The sequence below is a fragment of the Lithobates pipiens genome, unplaced genomic scaffold (assembly GCF_037356315.1).
Source record: "Lithobates pipiens isolate NorthernLeopardFrog02 unplaced genomic scaffold, aLitPip1_a1.2 Scaffold_13, whole genome shotgun sequence".
NCBI classification, from domain to species: domain Eukaryota; kingdom Metazoa; phylum Chordata; class Amphibia; order Anura; family Ranidae; genus Lithobates; species Lithobates pipiens.
Window position 1 is genome coordinate 304,494,595 of NW_027507718.1, and position 13,882 is coordinate 304,508,476.

General features: G+C 40.8%; 1 protein-coding gene across 1 annotated transcript in view; it reads right to left on the reverse strand.

Moving 5' to 3' along the window:
* Positions 1 to 1,633: 1,633 nt before the first annotated feature.
* ANKRD50 (ankyrin repeat domain containing 50) overlaps positions 1,634 to 13,882 on the reverse strand; it is a 102,392-nt gene continuing 90,143 nt past the window's right edge. Inside the window, exon 5 of the mRNA XM_077476877.1 lies at positions 1,634 to 6,275. The gene's annotated coding sequence lies outside the window, so the exon portion shown is untranslated. The remainder of the gene's footprint in view (positions 6,276 to 13,882) is intronic.

Below are 13,882 nucleotides of genomic sequence, written 5' to 3' on the forward strand. Positions count from 1 at the left end.
ACATTTTTAACCCATCTCGGATGGTGACAACTGGTGAAATGTAAAAAAGAGTTCCCTGATGTGGGCTTGGTGTAACCTTTAGCTATAATTGTGGACTCTTGGTGACTGAGTTCCAGCAAGTTACCAACCTGGAACAAAAGTGGGAGATCTGTTACTCACCGTCTTTTTACGTATCAGCAAATTAGTACAGTGATCAGGATTTCAGCTTTGCGGATTGGCTTTTGTTCAAGTCAGAATGGTTTCTCTCCTATACAGTCAGTGAATTGTGAATAATTCTAGTAGAGTCTCAAATACGCACTGGATGAACCTGCAAAAGCAAGGTGCTTTTCCCCATCGATACAAGCCCTGGTTTAAATTGACGCTAAACCCATGTGGTAAATAAACTCAAATGCTGTATTACATTCTATTCATACTCACTAAGTCACTAGGAGATTCCTTTTCTGCAGTATACAAAAACAAAACCTGGTGATCCTGCTGTTCTCTACCCCCCCCCCCCCCCCCACCACATCCCTCCCCTCCCCTCCTCCTGTTCAAGTCTCCAATTCAGCTGGGGGTTTTGCAGAGCAGTGTTGGCCACTCTGCACATGCTCGGTTTTCAGCGAGTTATTACCCTGAGCATTTCTTCCCCATCACACCTGAGCAGCCCATATAGAGTCACATGTGAGAGCGTATACACAGTGGTAAATGACAGCCCACTCCTTCCCTCATCCGTGCCCACTAGACAGATAAACACAATGGGGGGTAGGATATTACATGTAGATTATTTGAGGCTTCACCTCATTCTTATTCTAAGACACAAGCTGGAGGAGTGTGACAGAGCCTGTGACTGTCAGAAATCAAACATCATGTTATTTCCCAAATATATTGGATTTGATTTATATATTTGTATGACAATTTACAACAATTTGATATAATTTATTTTATTCTGAATCCCAAAGGCTGTTTATTTTTATTATTTTGAAAATGTGACCAGCAGCAGCAGAGGAGTAGAAGTTCCTCCTGGTCAGGTTTCCCTACAGACAGGCTGGAAAAGATCTGGATCATGTGACAGCTGTATATTGATTTGTAAAAAAAAAAAAAAAAAAAAAAAAAAAAAAAGGTACTTTGATTTTATTTATTTTTTTAATTAAAATAATTAGTGCCATCATCCATATACAGAAATAGAAGGGAAAATGCAAATTAAAAAGTGTGCGTTTCGTATCACATTAAAAAGTTAGCAGTAGCAGCAATCTATATTTCTGTCATGACAGATTTCCGGGGTAGTGATGTGTGTAAGTTAATATAAATTTCAGATACATCATTTACTATGGGAAGACCAAATGGGCCAACTAATGAGAGGTACTCGTGAGGCATTCTACAGTGGCAAATCTATGACTTCGCAAATCCCTTATTCTTTTTTAAATTACATGTATGATTGTTAAAATTGTCTAAATCAGTATGCATGCATTCATGCAAATTTTTTTTAATTGTCAGACCTGTCCATTTCTACCTCTGAATAGGATACATGTGGACTGCTATAGTTTAATTCTGTTGTGAGAATGAGCCTAAAACAATTCCAAAGACAGCAAACAATATGCTAACAGAACAGAAATGCTAATTGCATTACGATATTAAAAAATAGAGCTATCAAATGAAAAGCAAATATATTTATTATGCACTTTCATATACAGTCATTTGCTGAATATTATACAAGGAATAAAATAAAAAGAAATTTACATGTTTAATTCAATTTACATTAGATATTTACAATTGAAAACAGGAGAAAAAAAAATTAAAATTAAAATGTTTTCGACGATGGAGCAAAATACATTTGCATAGCAGAGTAAATGATCTGGGAAGTAATATTGTACAAATGACAAATTAAATACTGCTGAGAGTAGAACAAAACCAGTCAAAAATGTCGTAACTTTGATGTAATGAAAAGCAATGTTTACATGTTCACTGATTCAAAGAGATGCTACTTTATTCACTTCATTCTTCAGAGACAGCTTTAATGGCATATTGAGAAAGAATACAAAGCTAGTGGTTTTACAACTCATTTACCAGTCTGTATGCGTGCTTATACCCCACTAAGTGTGTGTCTATGTATACATTATATACATATTAATACATACACACACTTCTATAAGGCTTTATTAGAGGGGGAGATGTGCATCCCATGGTTCCTCACAGTCCCCCTTCTTTCTGCACACATTGTCATGCAATATTTTACCATTTCACAATTGGTCATTTCAAAAAGGAAGATATAAATAATTGCAGGACTACTACTTGTTGTAGTCAGTCACCAAACAAAACATTTCTGGTTTATTGAAGACTATTTCTTTCTTTTTTTCTATTTAGAAAGGGCTTGTAGGTTTTGCTAGATTTCTACTTGTCCCAAATACCTTGTATCTATATGGGAAGTAGATATCCATCATTCCTCCCGCCTCTTTCAGAGGCCAAAAAAAGACCAGGCATTTTGGAAAACAGTGCAGTAAAGTAGTAGTCCTGGGCTCCCTGACACTAGAGGAAGATGGATACTCATGCAGAAATAGATGACCAACGCTCTTCCATCATTGCAAAAATATCCATTTCCTCCGAATGGGCATGCACAGAAAATAAGCCAACCTTTCTCTCACCGGTCCTCTATGGCAGAGGTCTCAAACTGGCGGTCCTTCAGCTGTTGCAGAACAACAAGTCCCATGAGGCATTGCAAGGCTGACAGTTACAAGCATGACCCCCACAGGTAGAGCAATGGTGGGACTTGTAGTTCCACAACAGCTGGAGGGCCACCAGTTTGAGACCCCTGCTCTAGGGCTTTTGTGGAGATTATGCCCATCCACACACATTTGTAGGATTAGCCATAGTTGTTTTGTAAGAGCGACTGTTTTATTAAATCCAATGAATGTCGACAATAACTCCCTGCTTAAGTCATGTATGCTTAAAATGTGTAACAACCGCTATGCAGCAAATGGTTTGTGACATAGGTTTTTTTTTTTTTTACCCAAAATACACATTTTCCTCATACAAAACACAGAATAAATGTATAGCCCAGTTATACCAGGAAACAGCAGATATTGCAGCATTCAAAAGATTAACAAAACTAGAAGCAATGAAAGAGATTTGTTTTGGAACAATACAGGAAAACATACTTCCAGGACCTGAGGAACAGTTTGCATTCTTAAGGCTATCTTTTTTTTTTTTTTTTAAGGAGAACCGGTTATAATAATTGATGTTATGGAAAACATCTGAATTTTAAAGAAAAAACTATTTACAAAGCTTTAAAAACGTTGCCTGATCACTGCGTTTAGTAATGCAGCAGATAGTTTGTAATAAATCGCAGCGTATATATTTTCCCCCCTTTTTCTAGCAGTTCTGTGCAGCTGCTGTTACTGGTAGTACAAAAAGTACCAGAGTAGAAAAAAAAGGTATTTACAATGCTATTTACTACAGTCTGCAGAATTACTAAAGGCAGTGCAGGAAACATTTAAAAAAACTTAGAAGAGAGCTTTTTCTTCTTTTTATGTCTAAATGTATTATATCTGTGCAAGTTTAATTAGTTAACGTTTATATCTGCTCCTTTTTTACCTATAGTGATGGTTAAAGTGCAAGTCCAGGCAAAAACCTAACACTAAACCTGCTCTCTGCCACATTCTAAACCTAATCTATCTAACCCTGTACAGCAAAAATCGCTGTACTTACCTATTCTGCAGCCGATCCAGTCCAGTGTCCAGCAGTGGAAAAGCAGGAGAGGACCGACAATTGCTGGGAAGTGACATCACCCATAGACTTAATATAGGGCTTCCGTTGTCGGCTGCCTCTCCTGCACCCACCTCCACACTAAAGCCACCACTGACAGCTGATGCTGGGGCTGGATTGGAGTTGCTGCAGAATAGGCAAGTACACCGATTTTACAGGATTGGGTTTAGAATATGGCAGAGAGCAGGTTTAGCGTTCGTTTTGCGTGAACTTCCACTTTAAGGAATAAAGGTGGCTATAAACTAAACTAAAGGATTTTTTTTCTTCATTCAGCCTGTGTACTGAATGAAAAAATAAATCAGATTCCTCCATCCAAGCAATAGAGTGTGTGGATGGATTAATTTGCAGTGCAAGCTATTGTATTCAGACAGGAGGCAGTAACTGTCAGAATACCGGAACAGCGGTTGCAATTTTCCACCCAGTTCCTTTGACTTTTGAATCAAAGGATGCTGGGTGGAAGGGTGCTGACAGGTCCATCCACAAGTAGAATTTTGGCTGGTTATACCAATGAGCCGGTTGAAATTCATGCAGCGAAAGGCCAAGCTATATTGGAACTTTAGTCAGAAAATTAAGTCCTGCTAGATCACTTTAGGCCCCTTTTGCAAGTATAGCTATGTAAATAATTTAAAATAAGTGCCTATACTGTTTAAAATCCAGTAATACACTGTCACACCCTGCTCTGCAAATGCTCAGTTGCTCTTTATTTTGTGCTGAAAATGTAGAGGCCGATCTGCTGACAGCCTAAATATTTACTGCTGCTCAGGGGCTCTGGGATTTAGCAATAAGGCAGCCTTCAGCAAGAACAACCAGGGGAATGCTGGAGGTATTTTACAGCACACACTAATTTCAGTAGCATAATTATTAATGTGGAACATTATTTTTTATCAAGTTATTCTAGGTAAAGTTCCACTTTAAGATGTCCTCTCATATTTGAGAGTAGCTGTCCTGTCAACTGCCTGACTGTATTATCAGTTGTCTATATTCATTTTTAAACTACGTAGCTCTATTTGGCACTGTTCTGCAGTCTAAGGTCAGGCAGATGATACAGCAGAAAACACCAGCTCTCAAGCCAGCGAGGATAAATAAAGGGAAAACAAAAAGGTTTCATACATATACCTCCACAATTATAATTAAACACATACTATTCAGAATTTTTCAGAAGCCCAATTATGGCTGGTTTTCTTTAAGAATTTATTTGAATATATCCAAGTATATGTCCCACAGGGACAAGAAATGTGAAACTTTGATAATGTGTTGTAGCTCTTCAGCAGAGGCTTTATTACTATTACCACTATATGCTACATGTGTAAAATAAATATGCCATTACAGTTACAGGAAAAAAATGGAACCTTTGTCATTTGTACATGTCCACATGTCTGACACAAACAAGTTAACTACATATTTTCTCTAACTGGACGAAAACATAACAGGTTACAAAGTTCATTTAAATAAAGTTTTGACAATGTTAACACCAGAAAAATACTTAACACTGAGCGATACTGAGATCATCAGTGGCAGATAAATATGCACTTTTGAAAGATTTTTTTGTATTTTGCAAAGTTGAGCATAATACATTCAACTCCACAGCAAGAAAGGCGGAAAGGGAATTTGTTGTACTCTTGACTGTGCAAGGCATGTCTGGGCATGATACAAGAGTTGTTGCATTCAATAAGTAAATACTGCAGAGGACTAGGCTGTGCGTGTGTCTTTTTCCTCGTACATTTCTGGCCATCAAAGTGTTAAGATACTTTGTAGGTTTGCAAGTCTACAGAGTTGTATTATTTCAGATGCTGTCAAGACCCAACTTATTAAACACACAAAAATGAATACATTTCTGCTGCTTGTCTCATTTCTGAACAGCAGATTTGAGAAGAGTCATACAGTTCACGGCAGGACATGCATACTTATGCTCCTGCTCCATATAAAAAGCTGCAAATAGCACTATTTTTTTTTTTTTAGGGGGAGAGGGGAATTTTAGGTGCAGTCACAAAGTGCATTTTGTGCACATTTTCAAGAACACAATTAAATTTTTTTTTTTATTTCCTTTAGTAAATTTGCCTAGAATTAGGCATATTTAATATCCAGTCAACCCAAAATTGGCATTTCAGTTTTTGGTAACTGCTGGAGAGTTAACCTGTCTTATACATGTGCGAGTCTCTGGTGGTAAGATCATTGCAGTTGATGCACATCTTGCATAAAAAGGGCATGCCACAATCTCAGTCAGATTTCTGGATGAAAAATAAAAGAATTACCTAGGGTGAGCTAAATAAAACACACAAAAAAAAAAATTAAACACGTTGATTGGAAACTTTGACAGGAACTATAGCTGGGAATCTTGCTGCTTAACTCCCCTAGATGCTCAAGATGCCAAAAATGTGACCTGACCCTCCACATACCACCAATAACTGAAATATCACATTTGAATGGACTGCCCTTTTAAAACCATAACCAGTTGACTTTTGTGGTCAGAAAAAAAAAAAAGAAGATTTGCAGTTTTAGGTGTCTTCTAGTATGTTACAGTCTTGTGCTTTTTCAACCTGTGAAGAAAAAAAACATTATTACATAAAATTGATACAATAATACACATTTTTAAAAGATAAACATCAGGCAAACCGCTAAATACAAAAGACATGATCTATATCTGTGAGCCATTTTAGCCACTAAAACAGGGCTCGGTAAATCTCATGCTCCAGATTGCCATGCTGACTAGAAACTGCATCCTGGCGCCTGGGCTTTTGTCAGCCCATTCACTATTGGCAACAGTAGTGAACATAGGGTTGCCACCTGTACGAGAAAGATGCGAACAGTCCGGGTTTTGACACCGACACTTTTAGAGTCATCCCTCCTCACCAAAAAGGAATTTGATCATCTGACTGTGGTTGAATTTAATATCCCCACATTATATTATAATATATATATAATCCATAAAGTAAACAAGAGCATAATCAATCCCCCTGGACGCCCAATAATTTTCACTGTTGGCAGACCTTTGGAGCGAATCGGGAAATACTGGGATGCCCTGATTAAGGGAATTATGATAGAATCGCCCTCCTATGTTCGTGACACATGTGATGTCCTGACTGGGATAGCTGGGGTGGAGGTACCAGAGGGTGCCATACTTGTCGGTATTGACATGGTGTCCCTCTATACCTCCATACCCCATCACTGTGGGCTAGCTGCAGTGGCCATTTCTTTGGAAACGAAATACCCCTCCAAGGAATCACAGAATGAGTTGTTGGAATTTGCTCTCAATCATAACAGTTTTAAGTTTTTGGGGGCAAATTATCAGCAAATAAGGGGAACATCCATGGGGCACCCGCATATGCTTGTCTCCATCTTGGGTGGGGGGAGGAGGCCCTTGTTTGCCAGTCGCCAATGTACCTTGGGCACGCAAGTCTGTGGCTAAGATACATCGAAGATATCATGATGGTCTGGAATAGTGGGATCCAGGAGCTGCACGATTTTATATCTGAGCTCAATATTAATGATAAAAACATCAAACTTACATATACATGGGATCTTAAAACCTTATCTTTCCTTGACCTTCTGATCACCACCAATGGTGGTTTGGAGACTAGTTAGAAAAGCCACTGCGGCAAATACACTACGTCAGGCCTCCAGCCATCATCCGCCATCACTTATTAGGGGGCTCCCAACTGAACAGTTCTCCTCCGTATTTAGGAGGAACTGCTCAAGTGGGACTGCCGATAAGTCTAAATCTCATTAACTTTATCAGAGATTTAGACAGAGGGCCTCTTCAACCAAAAACGAGGGGACCTTCTTGCTCCCAAACAGACAAATGATTTGCATTCCAAATCTATCATAACCCAACCCTCCCCAGCAAGAACCATCACCCACTATGGGGCCCAATGGGAGGAGGTTAGGTCAATTTTGGACAAGCATTGGTCAATCTTGACAAGATCTCCTGACCTCACCAGTATCGTGGGCCCACAACCATTGCTAATCTCTAGAAGAGCCAAGAACCTCAAAGATAACCTTGTACATTCAGAATTTACTCGCAGTCCATCTAGCAGCTATATGATGAACATGCCTCGTTCTAAGGGCATGTTTCCATGTGGCCATTGGCACATTTGTCAACTTGTTGAACGCACAGATAAGTTCACAGATGTGGATGATAATAAAGTCAGATCCAACAATTTATTAACTGTAGTACTGAAGAGGTCTTGTATATTCTAAAATGTCCATGCCAAAAGCTATATGTTGACCTAAGGACTAAGATCTAAAAAGGGTTAAATACCAAACTAAGTCTACAGGTATTCCTTGAACCCTAATCATGCTGACTGGAATATGTGACATAAATATACCAATCATTCCATTGGAGGGAGAGTGCGATTTTTTTTGCACTACATTTAATACTACACACGAGTAACTAATCTACATATGAGCCAAGTTAGGGTCTCATGTGGTGTTGTCTCATTAATCTCCTCCTCCATTTAAAAAAGAATACATTTTTTCAGTTTTTTAACAATGAATATTACCACACTTGAGAAAATAATAACCGGATTTAAATGTTCTGAATTAATTACCCCCTAGCTAGGGAAAACAGGATTGGTCACGGCACCATTAATGCAAACAAGGAGAATAATGACACCTTTGTATTAAATTTTACTTTTAAATTAATTATTAAATTATTACATCATTGTTGTAATGCAGTGGCTCGTTAAGTCAAAAAACCTGGAAGGGGAGGAGTATCCACGTTATAAGCCTGCTAATGAGTGCTATACAGCTCGGCCCTCTGTAACGGGGGGTCGTCTGGATCTGGTAAGGAGCTGATTCATTTATTTCGGTGATGGGATAAGCACACCACATCTTTGGAGAAGATTTTCAATCCGTGTATTTGCAATTCAGTCGTTTGGAACTTTTCTTTATTGCCGTACCTCATTTGAAATTTTTGTTTCACTGGTGTTCATTCACTATATGGACATTTATTTTTTATTTTTATTTTTTATTTTAATTTTTCAATTTTTTGATATATGACTGTATGGATATTACACAGAGTGTCTCTGAACACAGATTTAGTATTTTTTCGATAGGTCATTTATGCTTAATAGCAAATATATATTCTTTATATCCTTACCTTTATGGTTTAGGGGTTTATGCACAGAGTTTGATACACATATATTGAGTTTGGGGAATTCACAATATTAATACACTAGATACTAAGACCCACAGTGCGGGTCTGATACTTTCATATACCCTAATCACATTGGGTATTTTGTGGCTAGCGCAGTTCTTCTTCTTTCTATTTCTGTTTGGTATATTTTTGGTATATATTTGAATTGCAGCTTCCGTTCAACACTATTTGCTTCCTTTTCCCGTAGCGCAGTTTTTCCCCTCTTTTTCCTGTTTGTTTACTTTCCAAATAGTCTAATTGCTGCTTCGGTTGTTTTGGGTCATACCAAGTTTTTAAGATCATGGATATTTTTGAATTTCGGGCAAAAAGGGTTGTAGACACAACTGGGGTTTTTGACTCTACCCCACCGTCAGTGGTCTCCGACACGAGTGGTCTTTTCTTACGACTTAAGAATTTGACCACATCCGAGATCCACCTCCAATGGGACATTGCCTTCCTGGAGACGTATATCAGGGAGGCAATGGTCCCTAGGAGTCTGAGGTGGAACGTTAGTCCCCAACAAGGGGAACCGGATTTAGAAGGCTGGTACAGATATTTTAATGAATCAGGTGTGAGCTTACTACGCTTTTTAACTCAGAAAAAGAGCGAGAAAGCAGCCCGACTAGATATAGAGATTAAGGCCATTAGGGATTCCCTACTACCTCTCAGGGATAGTGAGGAATATAGGGAATGTTCCAAGAACCTGTTGAAGGTGCTTGAAAAAGAAGAAAAAGATCAGAAAATTAAGAAAAAACGGAAATATAATAGAGATAAGGAGGATTACAATACGGGGATGGTATTTTCCTGGCAGAGGGATTTAGATTTGGAAGAGGTGGTGGAGGTCCAGATGGACACATCCCAACAACTGAATTTATTGGGTGCAGTGGGAGGTAACCCCGCACAACCACCCCCGAATAGCACCCAACCTAATCCCGGTACTAGTTATGGGTTTAGGAGACCTATGAACAATTATAAAACTCCAAACCAGTCTAGGAATCAATATGTGGGAGCTCCCCAACAGAGAATCCCCAAAAAAGGTCCCAAGCCAAATGGGCCACACCCTTATCGAGTGCCTTTCTCTCCGAGAACAGGTCGACCCAGCCATTCAGGGACCTATGGGCCCCCAGAATGGACTCAGGCCCCCTATCAAGGGAACCTCCCCTATCACAGCAGAGATGATAGGAATTATAACTATAATGTTCCCACTCAAAATCGTTTTTTTCCCCTCTCTGATTCTGAGACCCCCAGGGGATCGGGCCGAGCAGGGGGGAATTGGAGGGCGGACCATAGACGCCATCCGGACCCCCATTTTCAGGGGAGCCCAGGGTTTAGACAGGGACACCAACAGCCCGCCTATGAGGAAGGGCCCCACATTAGTGGAAATAATAACCAACATTTTTTTCCCAGGGACAGCAGAGGCCTAAAAAGGTCCGTCGAACAAAGAGAGGGGTTAGAGGGGGGAGGCGAGCCCAATCAACAAAAAAGAAAGAGGCCATAGGAACTGGAATCTTTAACCTCAGCAAACAGATACTCACTACCTCCGAAACCAAAATACTAGACAAGGTTTGAAATTTGCTCCGCCCAGATGCCTGAGCAAGTTTCAAACTTATATGGACGTACACAAATTCGTCCGTAAGTTAAACATAAAACGATATATGCTGGGTAATCCCATCAGAGAGAGCACTACGAGAATTACGGAGTTTCAACACTCCAACCTCTCAAATGCTTCCCTTTTTAACCCTCCAGGATCCCTTGCACCCAGTATTAAGGTGTTCAGGGATGTGGTACTACGCGACCTGGAGGATATTAGGGTAAAGAAAGTTAAAATGCGGAGAGATTTGGAGATGGGCCTAGACACCTTGTGTAATAACAAGTCCCTGGTCATTAGACCTGCCGATAAAGGGGGGGGGATTGTGGTACTAGACCGTTGTGACTATATGAAAGAGATGCATCGCATCTTGGAAGATAGGGAAACGTACACTATCCTGAATCGGGATCCAGTGGACAAGTATAAGAAGGAATTGGGTAGGATCGTGGAGGGAGGTCATCGGAGGGGAATTCTAAATGATAAAGAAAAACTTTTTTTGATACCCTGTGCCCCCCGTACACCTGTTATTTATTACCTCCCGAAGCTTCATAAGAATCAATCTTGCCCCCCGGGACGACCCATAGTCAGTGGTATCGACTCGGTTACGTCCCGGGTGGGCAAGTATATAGATCATTATCTACAACCTCTGGTCCAAAAGGTTCCGTCTTATGTCAAGGACACCAAACACGTAATCAATCTCCTGTCCGGTATCACCCCTGGAGATGGTCTTTGGTTGGTCACAGCAGACGTGAACTCACTGTATACCATCATTCCCCATTCTTTAGGGGTCGAGGCAGTGAGATTATTCCTACAGAGGGGATCAGGCCTTCCTTCACCTCAGATTGACTTTCTAATAGAACTGTTGGAATATGCGGCCGGACACAACTATTTCTGGTTTGACCAGCAATTTTACCGCCAGGATAGGGGAGTGGCCATGGGGGCTAAATATGCCCCCAGCCTGGCCAACCTCTTTATGGCCAAATGGGAGGAGGACGTCGTCGATGCCCCTAGAAGGTCTGAGATAGTCCTGTGGGCGAGGTATATCGATGACGTCCTCCTCCTTTGGGAAGGAACAGAGTCAGACTTGCGGTCGTTTATGGCTGGTCTAAACGAAAACAATAGAGGAATTAAATTTAGCTTTGAGGCTAGCCAGGATGAGGTCAACTTTCTTGATCTTAACATCAGGAGGGTTGGCAATGAGTTTATTACATCTACATATTTCAAATCAACAGACAGGAATTCGTACATCCCTACCGATAGTTGCCATTTTCAACCTTGGCTAAAAGCTGTTCCCCTGGGGCAATTTCTACGCCTCAGACGGAACTGTTCGGATATAGTAAAATATGATGAACAGGCAGCGATTTTGGCAGGTAGATTCCTAGAAAAGGGATATGATCCCGTTTCTCTTGGTGAAACTATGGAGATTGCCCGGACTAGAGACAGACCCTTACTACTGGCAGATAGACAAAGTGCCAGGGCAGGTACACAGGGTGGCGTACCGTTTGTCACGACTTTCTCAGTCCAGCATCGTGGTGTGAGAAATCTGATTCAGAAACATTGGCACTTACTTACTAGTGACCATGTTTTGAATCCAGTTCTGCCTGTTAAACCCCAAATAATTTTTAAAGGGGCCTCTTCACTGGGAAACAAGATTGCCCCCAGTGTACAAGACCCGCCTAAGGCCAATAGATGTTTTTTTCAAAATCTAGTTGGCTACTATAAATGTAAGAACTGTCAGGTCTGTACCCTGAATTCATATAGGGGCTCTAAGATTTCTAGTATCGTATCTTCGAGCACCTCTAGGACATATGACATAGAGTCCTTTATTACTTGCTCCTCGGAGGCTGTGGTTTACCTTTTACAGTGCCCCTGTGGCCTCCAGTATATTGGGCGGACCAAGAGGGCATTTCGGGTCAGGGTGAACGAACACATTGGCAACATCAGACGGGGGTTTGACAAACACCCTGTGTCCAGGCATTACGACCAGACACACAAGAGAGACCCATCAGGCACCCTATTTGTTGGCTTAGACAAATATAAGCCCCACTGGAGGGGAGGGTCCTTGGTCAGGGAGATATCCAAGCTCGAAATGGCCTGGATTCATAAATTAAAAACATACACTCCGTTTGGCCTTAATGTGGACACCGATGTAAATGCCTTCATTAATAACTCGTGAGGTGACCTGTTTTGATGTAATGTTTCCCTACAACGTTTTTACTGTATTAGTTACTGTGAAAAACCACCTGATTGCATTATTAATTTTTCTTGCTGCATTATTAATTTTTCTTGCTGTTTACTTTGGTGTATATCACTGTAGAGCACATTCTGGTGTGATAGACCTGGCTTTGGGTCTGGCGGCCTTTTAGGTTACTGTTAGGTCTATCCCTCGACGTTGTTTGGGGCACTCCAGAAAAGTCCCTGGGGAACACGCGAGACAAGAAGGCACTTGAAACACATGTCTACAGTAATCTCATTTCCTAATTGAATTTGATTGCTATATAAACACACCGGGTAAACGCACTACTTTTGAGGTATCTTTACACCTATTTGTCCACACGTAATTGGACCTGATGGCCGTATGAATGCACCAGGAAGCGTAGAATTTCTGATGCATTCTTGTCCCTATTTGGGATGGTTCATTTTTTTTTTCTATTTTTTATTATTATTTTTTCTAATTCATTATTATAATTTTTTTACCTTAGTGATTTTTAATCTATTTTACCCTTCTGTTGGCGATCCACACTGTACCCTGTTCCGGGGTTCAGGAGGCGCACCTTCATGTGAGGGCATCTGCCACGTTACTCTGCCGATAGGGCTAATACCTGGAAGCGAGGCTTGGCTTATGATCCTATAACGTCCACATGAAAACGAGGTTTGGCCCGCAACCATAGGACGTTCGTTGCGGATACGCACATCTGACGTTCGTGAGTGATAGTGAGGCTTGGCCTACGTACTCTTTGATTACTACTGTTTGTGACGTCTAAAATGGCCGCTGACCCAAAGTGAGGCTTGGTTAAATATATGGTTATAAAAGGGGTGACGTCGCACGCCGCCCGTGCCCCTGGACGACGTAAATTATTACGAAACGCGTAGGGCGGTGCAAACGTGTCGACGTCACCCCAAGTCGTGTTCGTTCTTTGTGGACCAGGAAGGACGGGTTGGTCTTTGCGTTGGCGTGTATCCGGCCGGTGCACGTCTTTGTTTTGAACCTGCTTTTAAAGTCTTTTATGTAAGTGTTTACGTTCGCTTTTTAAGAATTAAAGTCATTTGGTTTTACACTATCTGGAGCCTATGTTTTCCCTTATGTGACACCACGTCGTGTTGGGAGTGAGTAACAGCCATAACCCCATCGTGTGGAAGATTCGTGACCATCTGAGGAGGAGGCGCTATCCGGACACCCTTTTGACTACTACTGCTTGTGG